The sequence below is a fragment of the Apteryx rowi genome, unplaced genomic scaffold, assembly GCF_003343035.1.
Source record: "Apteryx rowi isolate R43461 unplaced genomic scaffold, aptRow1 scaffold_113, whole genome shotgun sequence".
Lineage (NCBI taxonomy): Eukaryota > Metazoa > Chordata > Aves > Apterygiformes > Apterygidae > Apteryx > Apteryx rowi.
The window spans coordinates 1,420,728-1,440,341 of NW_020447342.1; the positions used below are offsets into that span (position 1 = coordinate 1,420,728).

The window sequence follows — 19,614 nt, forward strand, 5'->3', positions numbered from 1 at the left end:
ACAGGAAAACCCTTTGCACCTACTTGCCATAGGACGAGATTTAGCTATGCATCACAAAACTGATTCCCACCCAAATTCTCTAGTATCGGAGAATGTTGCCTTTGGCTGGTTCTGATTGTATATTTATGGAATTTATATTTTACAGAGTGAAGAACAAATACTTAAATGTAAACATGCACACGGTTGCTAAAGATATGCAATATGATATCATAAACACACACAACTTAAATGTATAGTCTAAATTTTTAGATGGTTCCCACACAGGAAAGAAAACTTCACAAAGTGCTGTGTATACCACTTAGGGTATATACATTTGGTATACACACTTATGGTGTACATAACACTTTGGAAGTCCTGGGTTTCCTGTAGCTCCTGTTTCACAGTCGAAGTTCTGGTCAGCTTGTGTCTTCTCTGTCACAGAGGACCACCAGCACCACCATCCACACCTCTCAGTATCAGAGGGAATGGAGTAGGCATGAATCACCCATGTTAATTAGACTCAACTCATTAACGCACAGGGTTTCTTCCACCTGAGACCATGGGTGTGCCAACTATTTCTGTTGGTCCTGTGAAAATTTCTACAACAACGCACTGCAGATTTCCTAAAATCACTGCAATGCTTGTGAGGTGCTGGCTGAGCAGGGTGGGACGAGCTATAGTGGAGCTTGGACGTCCTTTTGCGGCGGTCTGTTTTAGTAACAGACCTGCCTCAGCCGTGCTGGGTGGCCTTTCCCCAATGAGGACATCCCCCTTTCTGGGGACGGCTCCTTACTGGCTTCTCAGCACAGCCCCTGTGGGTGCTTGCAAGAGGGGAGCTGCTAAAACTTTCCATCACGCTTGTTGCAGGAGTTTCCTCTGACTCCACACAACCTACAGGATGAGGTTTGGGATATATTTCCCTTAAATCTAAGTTGCTGAACAAACACAAGCAGAGAGGTGAATCTGAGCATGATCAGACTACCACCAGCAATCGGATCAGCACACCCAAAGTGGCCCTACACTGGCAGTCCATAGTGGGCTAGCACGGACCGAGTGATCAGCGACCACATTTCTGTGACAGTGGCAGCAACTTATTCACACTTGCAAATGATCACCTGATCATGCCCTTGGGAGCAGCTCTCAACAGCCAATTTTGCAATAATCTGAACTTCTAACTGTGCCTGTTAATAGAAAGATATGAAGTGTCAAAATGCACACACCTTCTTCTTAATACTCTGATGAAAACATGATATAGATCAGGATCAATGGAGTTCATAAATAGTAGCTGATTTGACACAAAAAATTTCCCCTTGTGAGAATCCAAAACTGAGCTAACAATTTGTAAGGGCTGAGCTTGTTACTACAGTTATGTTTAATCTCTCTAATAAGTACAGAAAACTTGTACGAAAAACACTATAAGTGAGTTATGTGACAATGAAATCCACAGCCATGCATCAGGTTATCCGACTGCTGTGCAGGCAGGGCTCTGCAGCAATTGGCACCTGGCGTCCTGGACCAGGAAAAGACCTCAGTGGTAAAATGAGATAAAATGGTAAAATGTGTGTGTTGCCAGGGAAGTGTGAAAGGATGACTAAGGGAGTGAGCTCTAAAATAAGTCTGCCAGATTTGATGGCCCATGACCATCTTGGACTATCACATACAGGACAGTCCAGTGACTTAGCCAGTCTGATGTGGGACTGATGTGGACGGCAAAGCACTACCCTTTTTCAGGATGAGGAAGTGCCTTTTTGTCTTCTCTCTCTGCTGAGTTCCCTGGGAGAAGTCTCCACTAAAATCAACAGGAGGATGGCCTGAAGAACAGCCATATGAGAAGGGCCTTAGTATTATTTTTCCATCAAAATTCATGTCTTTCAATATTTTTGTTGTTTTCTTTTTCCTGTTGAGTAATTATGGGATTGTTGATGTCTCCGTTAAAAGTTCCAGCAACTTTTCTGTGGCCATAAATTGGTTCACAGCACCTGAGAATAGTCATCAATACTGATAGCATCCGTTAAATTAGCAAAAAAAATCAGATAATTCTTCAGGCTTTGTTCATGACCATGTCATAATATATTATGACAAATAAGTGCAATCAGATTGCACTTATTTGTTCACTCTCTAGGCCAGAGAAAATGGTCCTCTGAAAGAAGAAAAAGCCTTTTACTAGTCCCTTTCTTTTTAATTTACCTTGTTCTCTGCATGGATAACAAAGTAAATTGCTTGAATTTGTTCTTAACAGTTGCAGTCAGAGACATGGGTGACTGAGAGGAGAAAAACACAGAAAAACAGATTATTTCACATGGAGGTCAGTCTTTGTATCACAGAAGATGTGTTAAGTGGTAATCAGCGACATATCTAGTAAAAGCTTTTGTTGTGGCACTTACACCCCATCTTCCAGCAGCTTTTTGGACTAACAATAGTCCGTGAGGATAGAGCATGTTTACAGTGCTAATAATTCATTTTCTGTTTCAAACCGCAAGCTAATAATGAAAATTGATAACATGATAGAGCCACAGAACAATGGCTCAAGCTAAGCTGTATTTAATGAGTCAAAAGGACATGGGATCTGTTACCAGAGTGCAGATGTGCTACAGCAAAATGTCCCCCAAAATCCTTGAACTGCCCTTTAACCAGCAGGCAACCAACACGAGCAGGTTGAGGAAGGCAGACGCCTGGCTGGAACAGCAAGTTATGGAAACAACTAATTGTGAATGAATTCAAGTGGAAACGACACTGGGGGAAATGCCTTTAATGGAATTCAAACTCAAACTATTTGTGACAGACAGTCAACATCTTACGCGTTATTTCATGTATTTCACAGAGCCTCTATTTCATATAGCATGTACTTAGTCATGTCCTTTCTTCATTTGGAAGCTCCAGTTATTTTCTTCATACTGACATAAAAGATGTGGTTGGTGTGGAGGAAAGGGGAAGGGGAAGAAAAGGGGAAAGGAAAGGGGAAAGGGAAGGGAAGGGGAAGTGGAAGGAGAAGGGGAAGGGGAATGCTCACATTTTCCAAAGTTTAGCAAACTACTTCCTTTGTTCCTGCCAAAATCTAAACAAAATGTTCAAACATGGATACCTAAAATTAGGCTCTCAAGCCTGTCTTTAAAGAGCTAAATATATGAGGTCACGTTTCTGTAACCTGGCTCTGTGTGGGTGGAGCCCTCCACTCAGCCAGGAAGGCCGTGATATGCACAGAAACTTGCAGAACTGAGGGCTTAAGCAATTAAAGCTGAGCCTTCCAAAAGCACAGTCAGCCAGTTTCCAATACAGTTAATGTGCACAATAAAGCACCCTGTAGTGTTTTGAAATTGTCTCCCCCGACTTTCAGAGAATGCATATCATCCATGCGTCCTACCCAAGCCACACTTTCCAACACCTAATTTGATGTAGTTATGCCCTGCAAGAGATAGGCATCCTGGACAGCACAGCAGTAGTTTATTTTCAGTTGTTTACACACTTCAGCTATTTTCCTGCGGGCTGAACTGTCCTCTCCTAAATTGCAAGTCTGAATGCAAGCCTGTATGGCACCAAAAGATCGCTCAGGAGGTATTTCTAAATAGGCGCTGATGAATGTGTAGCCAGTATAGTATTTGATTTCAATTTTCTGCTTCATTTAGGGAGGTGGAAAACCAAAGATAGAGCTGCACTGACACCTGGGTGAGGCTGGCAGAGACCAGCCTAATGTTGGATAAAGCGGTGGAAAGGCAGCGAGTTGCAGAGGGTCAACAGGGTGAAAGCAGCCTCTCCACCAGGGGTTGCAGCACTAGCTAGTCCTGCGGCAGCAGCATCTCGCTCCCGTCAGAAAAGGACCCTGTAAATGTGCTGATGTGTTGGTTTTCCGGAACAACCGCTAATGGGACCCTCACCAAAAGTTGCCTTTCCCCTGGGCCAGTGGTAGTATAAACATAACATAGTGGGTTCGCAGTGAAAAATCTCCTTTCCTTTCCCTCCGTGATGCCTGTGTTTTACAGCCCTCCCTGCTGGTCCAAGAGTTTATTGCTCCATAAATAGAGGCTTCCATTCCAGGCTTAGTTATAAGCACATAAAGCTACTAATATAAGGCATTTCTGGGCATGATCTTCTCCCCAGGGAAGCAAAGGGCAATCTACTCATTCAGCAATCTGCAATTGGAAATTTGCCTCAAAGTGGTAAGTCATCGACCCCAACACGCTGACGGTGAAGCCTGCTGGTGCGTGCGTCCCGAGTTCTTGGCCCTGTGTGAGATTCCTGCATCGTGCAGAGGAACTGTGCTAATGTCCAGCCAGTGGCCTAGGAGACTACATGGGATGCCTGTTGGCAGCAATGCACAGGCTTTTGCTCGCTGTCACTACCAACGTGGCTTAGCTGCTTCCTCCCGCTGGTCGTTGCAGCGTGTTGGCTTGGGCAAAACTAAAAGGCTTGCACAGCAAAAGGAAAATCAGAAAACTCCTGTGAAAAGTGAAAAGGCAGAGAAAAACAGACTAATCAAGGGATGGCAACCTGTGGCCACCACCATGCCCTGATCACTTGGAGCAGCCTGAAAAGTCCCCAACAAAATTCTCCTCAGAGGCTGCATACCTGAAGAGCAGGAAATAAGAAATAAGAGAGAGAGAGAAAAAAAAATCCCATAAACCAAAGGGGAGGGTTTTTTTGTGCTAATTCTCCCTCTGAAAGGAAGCGGGCCTTCCATGCAACGATCGTCAGAGTGGAGGAAGGCGTCTGAGAACCTGGGAGCGGGACACAGCCTGGCGCCAGCGCGGCTCCTCTCACGAGCTCGTATTGCTGTCTAGTTGTTCACAAACTCCCCCCACAATGAGCCTGGCTGGGGAAAATAGGGGAATGCCTGGGCTCTTCCGCCAGCAGCCCAGAAAGATGCAGCCCGTGTACAACGCAGCGCAGTCGGCAGGGCAGTAACGCACCTTCTGCGGGAGCGGTGCCTTCGTCAGTCACCTCACAGCTGCTCTCCTCTGCCAGCACCGGGAATCATAATTTAGTCCTGTATTCCTCTCTTTGCGTGCTACAGAGAGTGCTTATATTTTTCAGCCTCATTAAGCCTGTTAAATCTTGATTATTCTCAATCTAATTGGCTGATAGGCCAATCTTTAGTGTATTCTGGCTCCCATCGCTGAAGCTTATTAATAAACTTGGTTAATCAAGGAATGTCTCTCCCCGATACTCTGTTTGAAGCAGTGTTAATTTCCTGGCATCAGTCATTTCAGGCTAATTTCAGTTAAGCTTCTAAGTGCGTGTTTTTAAGATTTACTCATTCAGGGGTTAGAACAGATGTTGAAGGATGATATGAAAGAATTTCATGCAGTTTTCATGCTTGTAAACCACTTTGTCTGTACAGGGTTGTGCAAATATTCTTGAAAAAGACCATGGAAAATACAGCTTCAGGACAGGATTTACCGGTGTAAAAGCAGCTACTTTACACTGAGAGTCTCCCCGTCCTTTTTAACCATAAGACTCCTTCCCCTGCCTCAACTCCCTACCTACAAAAAGGAATGGGGTAATTTATAGGGTCAGTGAAGATGCCGAAAAATACTAATCTTAAATAAATAAATAAATAAATAAATAAGGTTTTCATCTCCTATACAATTATTTGTGGCACATCTGTCAATTTTTGCAAACCACTTCAGAAACTGTAATTTTGTTCCCTGTTAATTTGCACTTTTAAAATGGAGCTTTCACAGATATGTTTAAGGTTATAGCTCTGTATGCAGTGTAACACATTCCTAGATAACAATACTGTGTTAGTGGCTGCCATTTAGCAACTTCAGCTAAGTTATTCAGCTGAATAAATAATACTAATTTATTACAACCTAGGGACTTGTTTAAATCTTTTTTTTTTAAATGGCTCTTTTGCAAAGTCAAAAATCACTTTAAAATTTCACAGTTTTGTCTTGTACAACGTGTGTAGGGGAGACTGTTTTCTTTTTTACTTTCAAGCTAGGAAGCATGGATAGGGAAGACCACCTCTGGCATGATTTAGGAGTAGCCTAAGTTACTTGCTAAGAGGCAGGCAGAGCGGCAGTGTGGCAGGAACCAGTACCGGTTCTGCTGGATCTGAGAGGTCCCCTTCCCCCAGAGATAGCTGGTCACTGCCTGGCTGTGGTGGATGTAGAAGCACCTCTCTGGAAGGAGAAGACCTTCAGTAGGGCTGTGGTCCCTGACAGAGGATCCCCAGCACCAGCCGAGCTGGAAAGACTGAGCTGGACTGTATCAGCACGGTTTTCAGCCAGAGCAGGCTGCCACTGATATAAGGAAAACAGAGTCTGAACACAACCCCCAGCACCTTGAAATGCCTCGTTTCTACCCCAAAGAATGCAACAGACGAAGCTCAGGATACCTAGGAGCTAAGATGATGGTACCATGTATGCTTGCCTCTTGCGGCTCCCACCCTTTCATTTTCAGTAGCACGTGAGTGCCTGAAATAAAGCCCCAGGTACTGTTGCCTTTACCACACTGCTTAGCTTTTTTCCCTTCCTTCCTCCATCATGTTGCCATTTCTGTTCACTTTCGCAGAAACATTGGCTTTAAGAAAACAAAATCTAAGTGTGATAATAAATGTGGGCTGCAAATCCAACTCTGTACAGAATTATTGTACTGAAAAAAAAATAGATGTGTTATAAACACATGCCTGGCCAACTTTTACTTTGCCTGCAACCAACTGTTACTTTCAATACAGGACTCAAAGATTTGACAAAACAAGGAGAAAAAAAAAAAATTGTTTTCCTCTGCTGGCCTGCTGCAGCCTCAAATAAATGCAAAGCACAAACTGGGGACTGTGTCATGTATGGCGCCTTGCTGCAGTGCTGGCTGCCTTTCCTAAAAATGAGGTGGTGGCAGAGCATCTGGGATGGCACAGGCTGGATCCCTTTTGGGAGCAGGCAGGGTATTTTCAGACCCTGTTCCCAAGCAGCATCACATATCCCTTCTCCAGAGCCCTCCAACGGTGCCCAGCTCTCAGCTGGAGATGGTCCCACCACAGTCAGGGTCTTCTGCCGCCACGTGCTTTCCCATTTCCCTCCCCAGGCTCCTGCTGCCACCGCTGCACCTGCGCATGGTGGGCCTGGCAGCCTCGAGGTCTGGTGGGTGAAGAGGGCTGACTGCACCATGCTGAGCTGTGCTGGAGGGCTCTCATGCTGAAAAGCAGAGGTTTGGCGGGCTATTTTTAGCATTCGCGACGAACCACACACACAGACAAATCCAGACCTTCAACTGCTCATTTCCACATCAAAGGACTGAATGTCTGTACCATAATCTGCTAATTAAAAGCAAGGAGCGCTGCACACCTGCTCATACATCTTGAAACTCTGGAGTACGCTGTCTAGATAAATGGAAAGCTCTGTTTTAGTTGAGATTCAGATTCTCTCTGCATAAGTTTCAGATTGCTATGGAGGGCGTCACTCCTGATACACAGTGGCATAAAAGTTAGGAGGCAATGGGGCTCTTTGATATGGCCTCAGAACTTGTCAATGCTGACTGGCATAAATCGGGCCTTGGGGTTGCCGGGAGAGAGGCAATATGCCCTCCTTCTCTGCAGTCAGGGGCAGCAAAGTCATGCTGGAGGCATGTGAGCATCTGATAGAAGCAACAACGCCATCAAAAAGCTGCTTCAGAAACACACTTCCAGGCTCAACCTTTCATACCCTGTGCCCTGCTCTTGCCAGGCAGGATTTTATTTTAACTGACTAGTTTGTAAAGAATCCAGATGTTTTGCCCCCACCTGGCTTTGCTGACCCTTGCTCACTGAAGCTCACAGAAGAAAGAAAACTCAAGGTTCCTTTGTAAAGTCTGTGTTAAGTAAGGGTTTCCATGTATGAAATAGTCCACATTTGCCTGGGCAGCTGCTGAGGGCTCTGGGAGCCATAGGTGCAGCAGTGCAGGGCTGACACAGCTAACTCTTTCTGTCCTTCTCACAAACTCCAGAAGAGAGATATTCTTATTTGTCAAATCTGAAGCAGGAGGGACAGAGAGAGTGAGTATATTGGTGTAGGTCCCTCTGGCCGGGCAGTTCTGGGCTGCTAAGGAGTGAGCTTTGAACCCAAAACCTTCACTGCTCAGAACCACAGGGCTATCATGGCTGTGCCAAAGCCCCAAGTCAGACAGATTCATTGAGCCCTGCAAAGATTACTCACTAGACACTGACAAAACACTCACAGCACAAATTGCAATTAGTACAAGCAAACAGGACCTTTATATCATCAAGCGTCTGTTTGCAGTCTATTTTAATCACATTACATACAGGTTTCCAAAGAATGGAAATTGAGGGCACAGCTATGTGCTCTGAATTTAAGAACAGATGCAAACTAATGCCTGCTGGGCATGAACATGCTGGTAACCTTCTGTGTCAGAGAGGGAAATGAAACCCAACATGAACGGGATTAGCAAGCAGAGAAGTGAGGTATTTCTTTGCAAGCAAAATAGAAACCATTATGCATTGATTGGAAAGACGATGGAAAAAGTGTTGGGGCTTGACTCCTTACCTCATACCAATAGGCTTAAGACATGATAGAAACCTGGCAAACGTGACTTCTCTGCTTACTCAAAACAAGAAGCATTTCCACAGAGAAGGAGCTACCTCATACTGGTGACAGGGTTAGAGAGTACAGTGCACTTAATTTAAATTGAGTGGCTGAATGCTGTAAAATTATACCCTGGATTATCAGTGATAACTTGTTCCTGTAGCCATAGCCTAAGACAGTAGTTCTCCTACTATCAGCCTTCTCTCAGTATGCAGTAAGGTTTCCTTGTCAGCAAAGCCTGGGCCCAATACCACAGTTAAACCTATCCTGGACCCCCGAAGAAGAGGGGGCTGTTTTGTGCAGCTGAAATCTATGCTGGAAACAAAAGTTTCCTCACTGCTTAAAATCCAGTCTTGATCTAAACACCCCCCGCAAAAGGAACTCATCATACCCAGAAGGAGGTTGCTCTATCTTGCTAATGTTTGGCAGGGGCAGGTATGGCGTGTGGAAGAGACTGATGGGAGGGTAGAAACAGTCACTTCAGGTACCCATGGTAAGGGGAATCCACCTGAAGTCCTTAGAAGAGCCATCTTGCAGAAGCCACCAGTAGAAACGATTGTTCATCACGAGGCACAAGCAATGGGAAGAAAAGAAAAGGGACCCTCTCAAGAAGGCAGGTCTGTGCCATCCTCCTGGACTCTGGGGTCAGCAGCCCTCATGTTCAGGAGGTTGTCTCCCACCTTGAGGTGTTCCCCAAGTGTCCGTGGTGAACTACAGTGCTCTTGTAGTTTCCCCTGCTTTGTGGGCAGCAGGATGAGCAATAGTTTCATATGGTGCTGCATCTCACAGCTAGACTGATGACTAATAGAAGACTTTATCTTCACTCAGCACTTTGATAACACCTCTCTGGTTTGGATTTTCCCATGTCTAAATAGGGAACTGAAGCTTCAGTCTTCCCCTGAGCAGAGGAGTTAATAGGGTCCTTTTCTTCTACCACAAATCTGCTGATCCAGCTGAAAACTACCCCAGCAAAAGAAAGAATGAACCATTTTTAAGTCAGTTCCTGCAATTGCAGGAATGGGAGAACTGCTATAAGAGAGGGGTCAGGAGAGTGTGTCTGGGAGCTGGCGGTTGGGGTAAACACCAGCCTCATCCATCCTGTATGGCTTTAGGTTACCATTTCAAGGCATTGGGCAGGTGTAATGGGAGAACAGCAGATGCTGGAGAAAAGCTTTCAAACCCTGCGACCGTCTGGCCTGTTCACATGCTGTAAGTAGTGCTTGTGAGGGGCCCAGTCCACTTCAGCAGGTGGCACTGAAACCGTTCTCTGAAGAGCCATTCCACTGCCTCTCTCCTCTCTTTGCAAGTTCTCCTGGAGACTTGCAGATGTGACTTGCAGCGAAGGCCTTTAACAGGAGCAGATGGGAGCAATGGGTCATCCTCACAAACATCAAGGCATGATCAGGGCTGGCCATGAAGCAAGGTCATCCCAGAGAGGACTAGAAGATGGGAACATGGGCTGGGCCTGTGGAGATTATGAGCCGACCTAATCTGGGGGTGGGACAGTCTAATCCTTGTTCTTTCTTCTCATGACTGTGCCTACAACCCCGTGTTATCACTGGTCCTGGAAAACAGCAGCAAAAAAGGTCTTTGGTAATGGAAAGAAAACCCCATTACTATCACACACTTAAAACTCACAGAAATTCTGTATACTGGATATATGAAAAGGAATAAAAGTTCTGCATTACATCAGCTTCACAAGAGAATGTAAGTGGTGTTTTTTGTTTGCTTGTTTCTCCCTTCTGAATTTATGTTGGCCCCACTGGGTGTCATTTTTTCACTTGCATCATTTTTGCCCTAGTAAACCACATGGACTTAGTCCTGCTTTACATCAGGGAGAGCAAGAGCAGAGCGAGGACCACTGTCATGTTTGGGGATGGTGCTGGGAGAAGGCTGCAGCAGGTGTGTGGGGAGAGTTCACTTCACATTTCTGTAGCCTTCATGAGCCGGATGGGGGGAGTCACCCTGTGACAGCAAAGCATACATGCAGGCTGGGATTGGGATTGCTAAACAAGAGGAAGTAAAAAGTTGTCCTCTTACAGGAAAGTACTTTCTCCCTGTTATAAGTGAAGCATATCAAGGGTAGCAAAGGAAGAGATCCTCAACGAGACACTGTAGACTGACCAGCCAATCTGTTTCTTCTTGCAGCAGTTTCCTCCTTCAAAATCCTGTCAACACCAATAATAAAAATCTCGGGTCAGCTCACACTAACTGTTGCAGCAGCACAACAAGATTTTACACAAGCAAGGAGCCACTCTTGTAGGCAGCCAGCAGCCCACAACACCCAGCTGTGCATGAATAAAGGGAACCATGGAAGAGAAAAAGGGGAGGAAAAGGAATTTTCCCTCCCTGAGGTACAATCTATGTACAACCTCTCCTGTCTTATTTCTCCAAACATGACATTCTACTTATGAAGCTTTTAAATCCAATAGCTTGTTTTCAGTCCTGTTGAGCATGCATTGCCTACCGGACACAGACTATGTGCTGTTCAGACAAATTCTGGCTGCCCCCAGCGCATATCTGAGAATTAAGTTGTTTTCGTGCCCTCTCCAGTTAAGATTCAGGTGTGATAACTAAAGCTGAGTTGCACCTTTCCAGGGAGCCGAGTCAGTTTCCCTGGAGAAATTACTATATCTGAGCAGGAAATCAGATGTTGGCTTGAAAGCAGTTAGCCGGTCATCTCAGCCACACCATTTCGGTGGCTTTTCCAGAACATCCTTACTCCTCTGTCCCTTGTCTGATCCTCTGGAAACCAACACATTCAAGTCAGGTTTAAGTGGACCCTACCTGCCTAGTGCATGAATAGAAAGAGACTGCAGCAGCTAGAACAGAAAGAGGGCTCATAAACTCTGTTTTCTTTCAACATTTCAAGTTCTTTTCTTCTTCCCTGTGCAAGTGTAAACTTCATGTGAAAACACTACAATGAAAGCAAAACACTTCCTTTTTGACTTCTTCTACTACAAGACTGGTAAGAGTTGTGGCATGATCTGAAGGGAAATAGTTATAATCATTATTTAACTCTACTGTAGAGAAATTATGTTTGCCACCTACAAACGAAAGGCTAGAAGCTAATTTTATAACTCATGACAGTGATGTGGTGACAGCACTGCACTTAAAAAATAGCAAGAACAAAAAAAATCCCCACATGTGGCTCGGCCATTCTGAACCATAGAGGTGGTTTCAAACACTTTGGTTGGCTAACCTGGGGACAGTTTTAAGTTCCTATTCCAGAACTCCTGCAACAGCCATTGCTGCACAGATTTCACCAGTTGCTTACAGGTTCTGTTGAGATGTCACAGGCTGTGCACATTAGTTGGAGGACATGACAGAAAGTCTCACAATTTAATTATGTAAAGAATGTACAACTGTTTAACCTGCTGTGGTTTTACCAGTAAGGTACTTCATCTCAGCTTGCTTACTTTGGAGTAAGAATGACCATTTAAGGCTGTCGGGGTTGCAATATGAGAGGTATTTGTAAAACGACCCACACGACAACTCTCGGTTCTTGCTCCTTCTCATATAAACCCCTTGGCGTTTTCTCCCCTCTGAGCGCACGGAATAAGAGAGAATAGGAATTTCTCCTGACCCCTGTGTCACTGGTCCCTTTGGCAAGCAGCAAGTCTGCTGCGTAATGTGGCCCCATGGATGAGGACGTGGATGCTTTATTTGTGATCCTTAAAGCACACATACCTGTCAGTTCCCACAGCTCGCTTTTCTATTGCTAACAATATTAGACAGCGCTGTTATAACAATACTAAACAGTTCCAGGCTGTACATCTCAATCACTGACTTTGTGCTAGGCTGAGGGTCAAACCTGCTCCCCTGTTGTTTTCTCAGCGTTGTTATTTATGACAATATCCAAGCTCTGAACACACTGAACTCCACACAATTCTTCTGCAAGATGCATTAAAAAGTCATGTTTCATGACTCACTGTGAATCAGTATGATCAGAATAGATTACTCATCAGCAGCTTTACACCTGAAACACTTAACTCAGCCAAAATATGGATGGAGCAGTTAGAAAAGAAAAATGAAAAAAGAAAAAACAAGTGCCAGTCTGGATCTCACCCAAGGTCTTTCTTATCCTATCTCATAGTGGTCAATCCCAGGTGTTTCTCAGGTAATTTTCTACCTATTGCAGGTTGTCTGCCTCCTAGATTATCTCATCTTGATCCACGATAAACACTGGCGTAATCCCCAAAGCATAATTTTTAATATCCCTTCCAGAAGTGTCATCATAATTAACTATTACCTGTCTAGTTATCTTGTAAGTCATATAAGCTGCTAATCTTACTTTGAATTTGACTGAACTCTCAGCTTTGAAATCTTCTGTGGCACTGGATGCCAGAGTCTAATAAGAGGTTGTGATACTGTCATCTTTAATTTCCATTGATTCCTCTGAATTCTTATGTTTTGAGGCAGAACAGCAATTCCTATTCCTCCATGTCTACATCACTCATTTTTTACATTTTCTACAATCTCTTATTTGTCCTGTGTGCAAAAGAAACAGTCAGGTGCAAGAGTACTGATTTATAAATAAAATAAATTGATTTCCACACACAGCAGGAAAAGCTAAAGAATGCTTTAACTTGATCTAAACAGCTGTTGCTTCTTTAAACCTTTGCATTTTATGCCCTTTTACTACATCCCAGTGCATTTCAAAACACTAATATTTTGCATTACTAACTATCTGTGAAGGTCCAGATTATCCCCTACTGAACATCAGAATTAAACCCCTGGAAACCAACAATTTATGCTGGCTGAGGACATGTACTTGGGGCTCAGTCTTGTGATGGGGGAAAGCTTCATGCAAAACCCGTCTGTCTGGTTCTGAGTCTCATTTGCAAGATTGCAGTAATTTAGCACTTTTTTTTTTTTTGATCGTAGAAAAGGATTTTCCTCATAAAGACAGGCAAAGAGACGCCTTTCTCCACTTGACTCAGAGGCTGAGAATACGCACTAAATGATGTGAATGTTCACACTAACTGGAAGTAAAGACCTTACAGCAGAGCAGCATGAACAGAATACGTGGGAACAACCCCCTGCCTACATAAAGAAAATGCCCAGTACCTGCAGCTCCTGGCTGACGACAGGTCCTTCTCTTTTGCTGAGTGTCCTCTTCTTGTGCAATCTGCTATCGCTCGGTTGGCCTCAGTGGAGCCTCAGCAGTTTACATCAGTGAGGGACCTGTCCTGTAGCATTTTGTCTATGCTGAGCTTTTCACCAAATTCAGATAAAGGAAAATTCTCCCTTGTCTTTCCACTGCCTTTGGTGCCCTGCCCTAGAATTCAAAGAGCCTTGTTTTGGTTTAGCTCCATTCTGAGTGAGAATGTCCACACTAGGATCTAAGTCTGTGTAATAAATGTGCTTCAAACATTAATTCAGATGACGTTGCCTAAAAGTCCCCATGTAAACATGTTCCAGAACATCTGTGAGCTACACAAGGTATCATATAAATTAAAAAAAAAAAAAAAAAGAGGCAATTGTTGGAAATGTTCTCCTTACTTTATAAATCTTTTACCTTGAGGCAGTCATAGGAAAAAAAAAAAAAAAAAGGAAAACTCTGAACATCTCACAGCTTTAACCCCTTAAAGTATGTAAAGATCAAGTTCTGCTCTTTCTGAACTCCCTGAATGCTCCCCCACCTTGAACAACAGACGCAGACTTCCTGTTGGCGCCCTTCCCAGCCAACAGCAGCATGGACACTGCTGTGACCCTTTACCTGCCCCTTTTCCACTGGCTGCTGACATGTGGCTGCCTTCTTGGCTCTCTTAGGTTACTTGTTCTACAGGCGGCATGATCAGGGAGATGCAAAAGTAAAATTGCCCTCTTTGTGCTAAACGGGCCTTTCCAAGGCTTGCTGAGAGCTCTAGGCTCAGCCAGAATACCTCCATAATTTCTTGTAATGAAGGAGTACAACCAGATATAAAAGGAGTAGCTACAAATCAAGGGACTTTTCTTTCATGTCACCAGAAGTGGGATTTTGGCAGTCCTGCTGAAACTTATGGGGATGCTGTTTGCATAAACTCTGCCATGACCTCCGCCTGCCCCCCTCACCTGGAAATGCAGACTTTTTGCTCTACTGTTTCAGAGTTGTAGATAAGGAACCTAAAGGCCATAAACAAGCGCTGGTATGCGTTACCTCCGGAGGAGGGCAGTGATATTTTGCCCTCGCCCTGTCATAAATTCACTCCAAAGCTGTTCAGGTTCATAAAACATCTGTCTGCGTAAGAAGCCTATAACAGCAAGAGGGTGATGTTCAGCCATCCAACTTTCCTCAAAGATTTCCTCCACATGACGAGAGCCTTGGATGATGCACTGCCTTGTTTTGTGACTTCTCTCCCAGTAGCTGCTGTTTTTCTGCTGCTGTGCAAACCTTGACACTAAAATTTGTGCCACAGTGACATTTCTGTGGTGGCTTCAATTAACTGGGACAAAAACAGCAATTTGAAATTGGCAGCTCTAATGGAACAAAACGTTTCGGGGAAGAGCACTGCACAGTTGTGCTCGTTGGTCCTGGAAGCGTGGCAGGACGCTGCTGGGGAGGGCTTTCCCTCCCGTTTATATTGTGACAAGCATGACTACCAAAATCAAGGTATCACAGTGTATAGGTTACAGTGTGGAAAGGATAGGGTCTAACTCTTGTAATAAAAAAATCAGCTTGCAGTAGCACTGTTAGTAATATAGATTCACTTCCTAGATTTTCCCTATGAACTCAGCCAACAGAACTAATGGTCATTAGTAGTCTGCACACAATTTGGCATGTCTCGGGATGCCAGCTGGTTTGTTTTCCTAATGAATGGCCATTTTAAAAAAGCTAGTGATGTCATCGATAGCAAGAAAAAATACAAAACACTATAAATTCTAGTACAATCTTTAATCTTGCTGAGATGATACTTATCCCAAAGCCCACTAAAATCAACAGCAGCCAACCGACCAGCTTCAGTGGCTTCTGAATAAGAGTCAAAATACAACAACCAAGGATCCCAGAATACAGTGCGATGTCTTAAAATGTGCTGCTTCTACTTCAGATGTGAATGGTGACTTCTGTGTCAGAAAACCTTTTTTTTTTTCATCAAAATATCTGCTATTACCTCTTCCTACAGTCCCTGCCTCAGGTAATAGTTAGGAACTCAGTATGCACAGCAGGAATTTATAATGAGCTCTCAGATTAGATTCCCATCAGTACAAGAAAGAAAGGTTAAAAAAAAAAAAAATTCAGAGGAAAAAATCTGATGTCCGTCAAAACTAAATGGGATCCCAGGATTTGAAAGCACACAATAAGGGAGCAACAGGCATGATATCACAAACTATTCCAGTAATGCAACAATACTTTCTTCCCCCTAAAAGAGCCCAGGGCTTTATCATGATGTCACATCAGAGTCGCTGGCAGTAAGCCCCTGGAGAACGTCTGCTTCCTTTCTGAATACTGGTGCAAACTTCACTGGATTGACAGCCCCAGGACCTGGCCTGTTCAATTTAGCTACACAACAGGAAAAATGCTGTCAGAATGAGCTGCCTCCAGCTCTGATCCCCAGGATCTCTGGGAAAGGACAGTTTTGTCCTCCTGCCCTTGAGAGAGTCCACAAGAGCCTTGATCAGAAGCAGTCCTGTAGGGAGCAGGCTCTCTTTGCCTGCTTAAGATCATCAGCTCACCTTCCAGGCCTCATTTCCTTGAATCCTACCTGCTCTGTGAATGTAGCAGACTTGACTTTAATTTAATGCAAAATTGTCCATCACATTCCTCTCCTCTCCACTGCAGGTTACTAGAAGACAGCAACCACTGGGCGGTTTTGGAGGAAAGAGCTCATTTCCAAAGACGGAGGACATTTTCTGCAGCTCAAGTGCTAGACCAGGTATCAGGGTATTTAACCTAAACATACAGGACTTTGCCTGCTAATAGAATCATAGAACAATATAGGTTGAAAGGGCCCTCTGGAGGTCATCTAGCCCACCCCCCCGCTCAAAGTCTGACTTCCAAGTTAGATCAGGTTGTTCAGAGCCTTGTTCAATGAAGTTATGAATATCTCCAAGGATGAGGATTGCACACCCTCTCTGATCCTCTGTTCCAGTGCTGTCCCACTCTCAGAGGGAAACTCTACACTGCTTGAAAACCCTCCGTTGTCTTGCCCTCAGTTTTGTCCCTCTAGATAGACCATTTCTTCCTGTGTGTACAATGCTTAGTCATACAATGGAGCCCCAACAGAGGACATCCTTAATAATAATAATAATAATAGTAATATCCTAATAGCTACATTCTGAGATGTTCTTGAAAGTCCACAAGTATTGCACGTCTACAGTCATTTCAAAGTTGAGCTGTGCAGATGCAGTCTCTGATCAACAGAGACAGGCTAAATACTCATGGTCAGGAAAAACAAACATGAGGTGCATTGATCAAACATTGTTAATAACTTTGCCTGATAGTTCACCCACTTGATATTATCACCTGAATTTCACAATTATTAAGCTCATAAAAAGTAGCTTCAAATTGTTCTTCTTCCTGGTGAAGAAGCACATCAGACATAACCAAATCAACCACTATTCAAAGAAGGCTTTTAGATCTAAGCACAATGCTTCTTTCAATTTGATTAAGTGCTGTAACAACCTGAGGAAGAAAAGAAAAAATCCCCAAACTGAGTGCTCTTCTAGACAAGCAGGACAGTACAGAATTGAAGACTAGGCAAGGTAAAGGGAAGATACGATAGTATATCACATTAGAGGTTTCTAAGACCCAAAAGAATTGTTTTCCGGCTCAGCCTCTCCCAAACTAGGAATCTGCCCATGTCTGAAGTTGCTGTGTTTTCTGCTACTGTTTTTTCATCCAGGACCTGCTAAAATGTAAACCACGTGCTGTAGTTCAGACCCCCTCATTGATTGTTGGATGCGTCCTGTGACAAGTCAAGCACCAGTCTAAACTCCCCAGGTGCTCATCAGGTGCATCACATCTTCAGGAGGCACTGTTTGATTTTAAAATCTATCTCCATTTGGCACAAATGCAGGCCCAGATCCCTCAACTGTATGCGGTAATTTCACAAATGAGTTGTCCCATTGATCTTCTATGTCCCCACATTTGCTGGCATATGGAACTGCTCACAAGGTTGGGGCTACAGCTGCTTAAACATCTGGTTTGATGCACTGCCCAAGATATCAACACTTCCAAGCAACAGTTTACAGATGCAACTATCAGACTGCACGAACTTTGGGACTTAAGAAAAACTAAAGGGGAAAAACCCAGTATGACTCACTCAAGCCTATAAAAGGCAATTAAGTAGGGCAAGAAGAAAACAACCAGTCCTTGGCTAAAGAGTCACAAAGTAGTGAGCTGTTGGTTTGTGCTGTAAATTTTCCACTGTTCATTGCAGAACAAGGTTAGATTTCTGCATAGCTCATGATAACATTATTACAGTTATATTTATGGTCTGTGAGCAAGAATTTAACAAACATGTTCTAATACATTCATAACAAACTATATCCTCATAAACGTACCAAAGACACAGTGTTTAGCAGATGCATGGAAAATGTTAAAACTATGCTGAGGACAACACAGCTAGAGAAAATAGAGGCGCACCCATCATTATGCAGTAGTTTGCAGCTACTTTATATTACCTTTCCATAAATACATAAGATGCTAGAAATTATGTAGCCCTGCTGGACAGTCTGGAACCAGTGACAGACACAGGGTCTGCTCTCTCAGGCCCTGCCAGATTTGTCATATTGACTTTGAAGGAGTGTGTGTGTGGGGAGGAGGGGTTCTTCCAGCTCTCAAACCAGATGGTTTGCCTAAAACCTAGTTCACTTGTCATTGTCAGCCCTTCAGACTGCTTTTCTAGAGAGCCAGAACTACCTTTTCCAGGTCTATTCACAGCCATCTCTATTCCCTTCTGCTGCCCTCTCTGTTTGCCCTCAACCCTTCTCATCCTCTCCAGCTCATCCACTTTTCCACTCTTCTTCTAAGCCATGAGCTCCTTCTTCAGCTACCACCTCTGTGGTGCTGGACCAGAGGTTGCTGATCCCAGGGGATACACCAGAACAAAAATAGGTGACAAGGAACAGTGAGAAGCAGGTGTCCTTTATAATTTGCCGGATGGAATCAATTTCTTTTTTTCCTCCTGCAACTTATAAGGTGACCCCATATAAACATGCAATAGGAGAAAAGGCCTTTGAGGGCTGGGACCACAAGAGTCGGATAATGTTGTGTGTATGCAAAATGAGAGATATGGAGTGTATTATACCATGCAAAAGCTCATCCTCCTTTTCCTTTCCAGGACAAGGAGCATCAGAGAATTGAAGCAATAGCAGCTGAATTACCTCAGACCTGCAGGCAGAGTTCTTCTGCCTGTCCTAATAATAGATCTGTGTTCCTACACCCATCTGAGACTGGTGGCTTCCAGCATGCCAAGGGCTGGCCAAGGGACCGTTTAATGGAGAGCCCTGTCTGTGCTTGGCTTTCCAGCCTCTGCTTTCTGCTCAGCTAAAGTGTCTTGAGCTCTCTGGGTAGCCATTTATCTCCAAGCAGCAGTCAACTCCTGAAGCCTGTTTTGCTGATATTATGCCCTGGCACTGGTCCTCATGCATCACACTCCCTGTATCATTCAGTATAAGCTGCCTGTATTTAAGGCTTGTAATGATCCATCAAAAATTTGCAGGCTGGTCCAACAAGAGGGAGCTAGGGGTGACAGACATATCCCCTCCCTCCTCCAAAGTCCTCAGCAGAGTTCTTGCACATTCCATGTACACAAAACAACATCTTTTCAAGGAGTCCCTTGATTGTAAATTCACTTACTGTAGTTGTAACTGCTGTTGACATCCGTCTGTGTTGGCGCTAGGCTGTGCTGGATTGACCCTTCAGAGGTGGCCCTTCCTGGCAGTAAATGGGAAAAGAGAAAGGAGGAAGGGAAGGGGGAAAGAAAGAGGAGAAAAGGGGATTTTTAGATCATCTCACTGAACAGAAACTGAAGACACCGTCTGGTGCTGTTTTAATACCACATCATTTTGTAAATCCCTTTTGCCCCCACCACAGACACACCCGCTCACATGCACATGCTCCACATGTTCCTCAGCAAAAATCTGGAGGAGCTAGTGGCCTTAAGTCCAGCAAAAGACACTCATTTACTTTGTCTGA

At 44.2% G+C, this 19,614-nt stretch overlaps 1 protein-coding gene across 1 annotated transcript in view; it reads right to left on the reverse strand.

The window, feature by feature from the left end:
- The window catches only part of NRG1 (neuregulin 1), a 298,496-nt gene extending 279,152 nt beyond the window's left edge, over positions 1-19,344 (reverse strand). The window contains exon 1 of the mRNA XM_026078240.1: positions 19,276-19,344. The gene's annotated coding sequence lies outside the window, so the exon portion shown is untranslated. The remainder of the gene's footprint in view (positions 1-19,275) is intronic.
- Between the last annotated feature and the right edge of the window lie 270 nt (positions 19,345-19,614).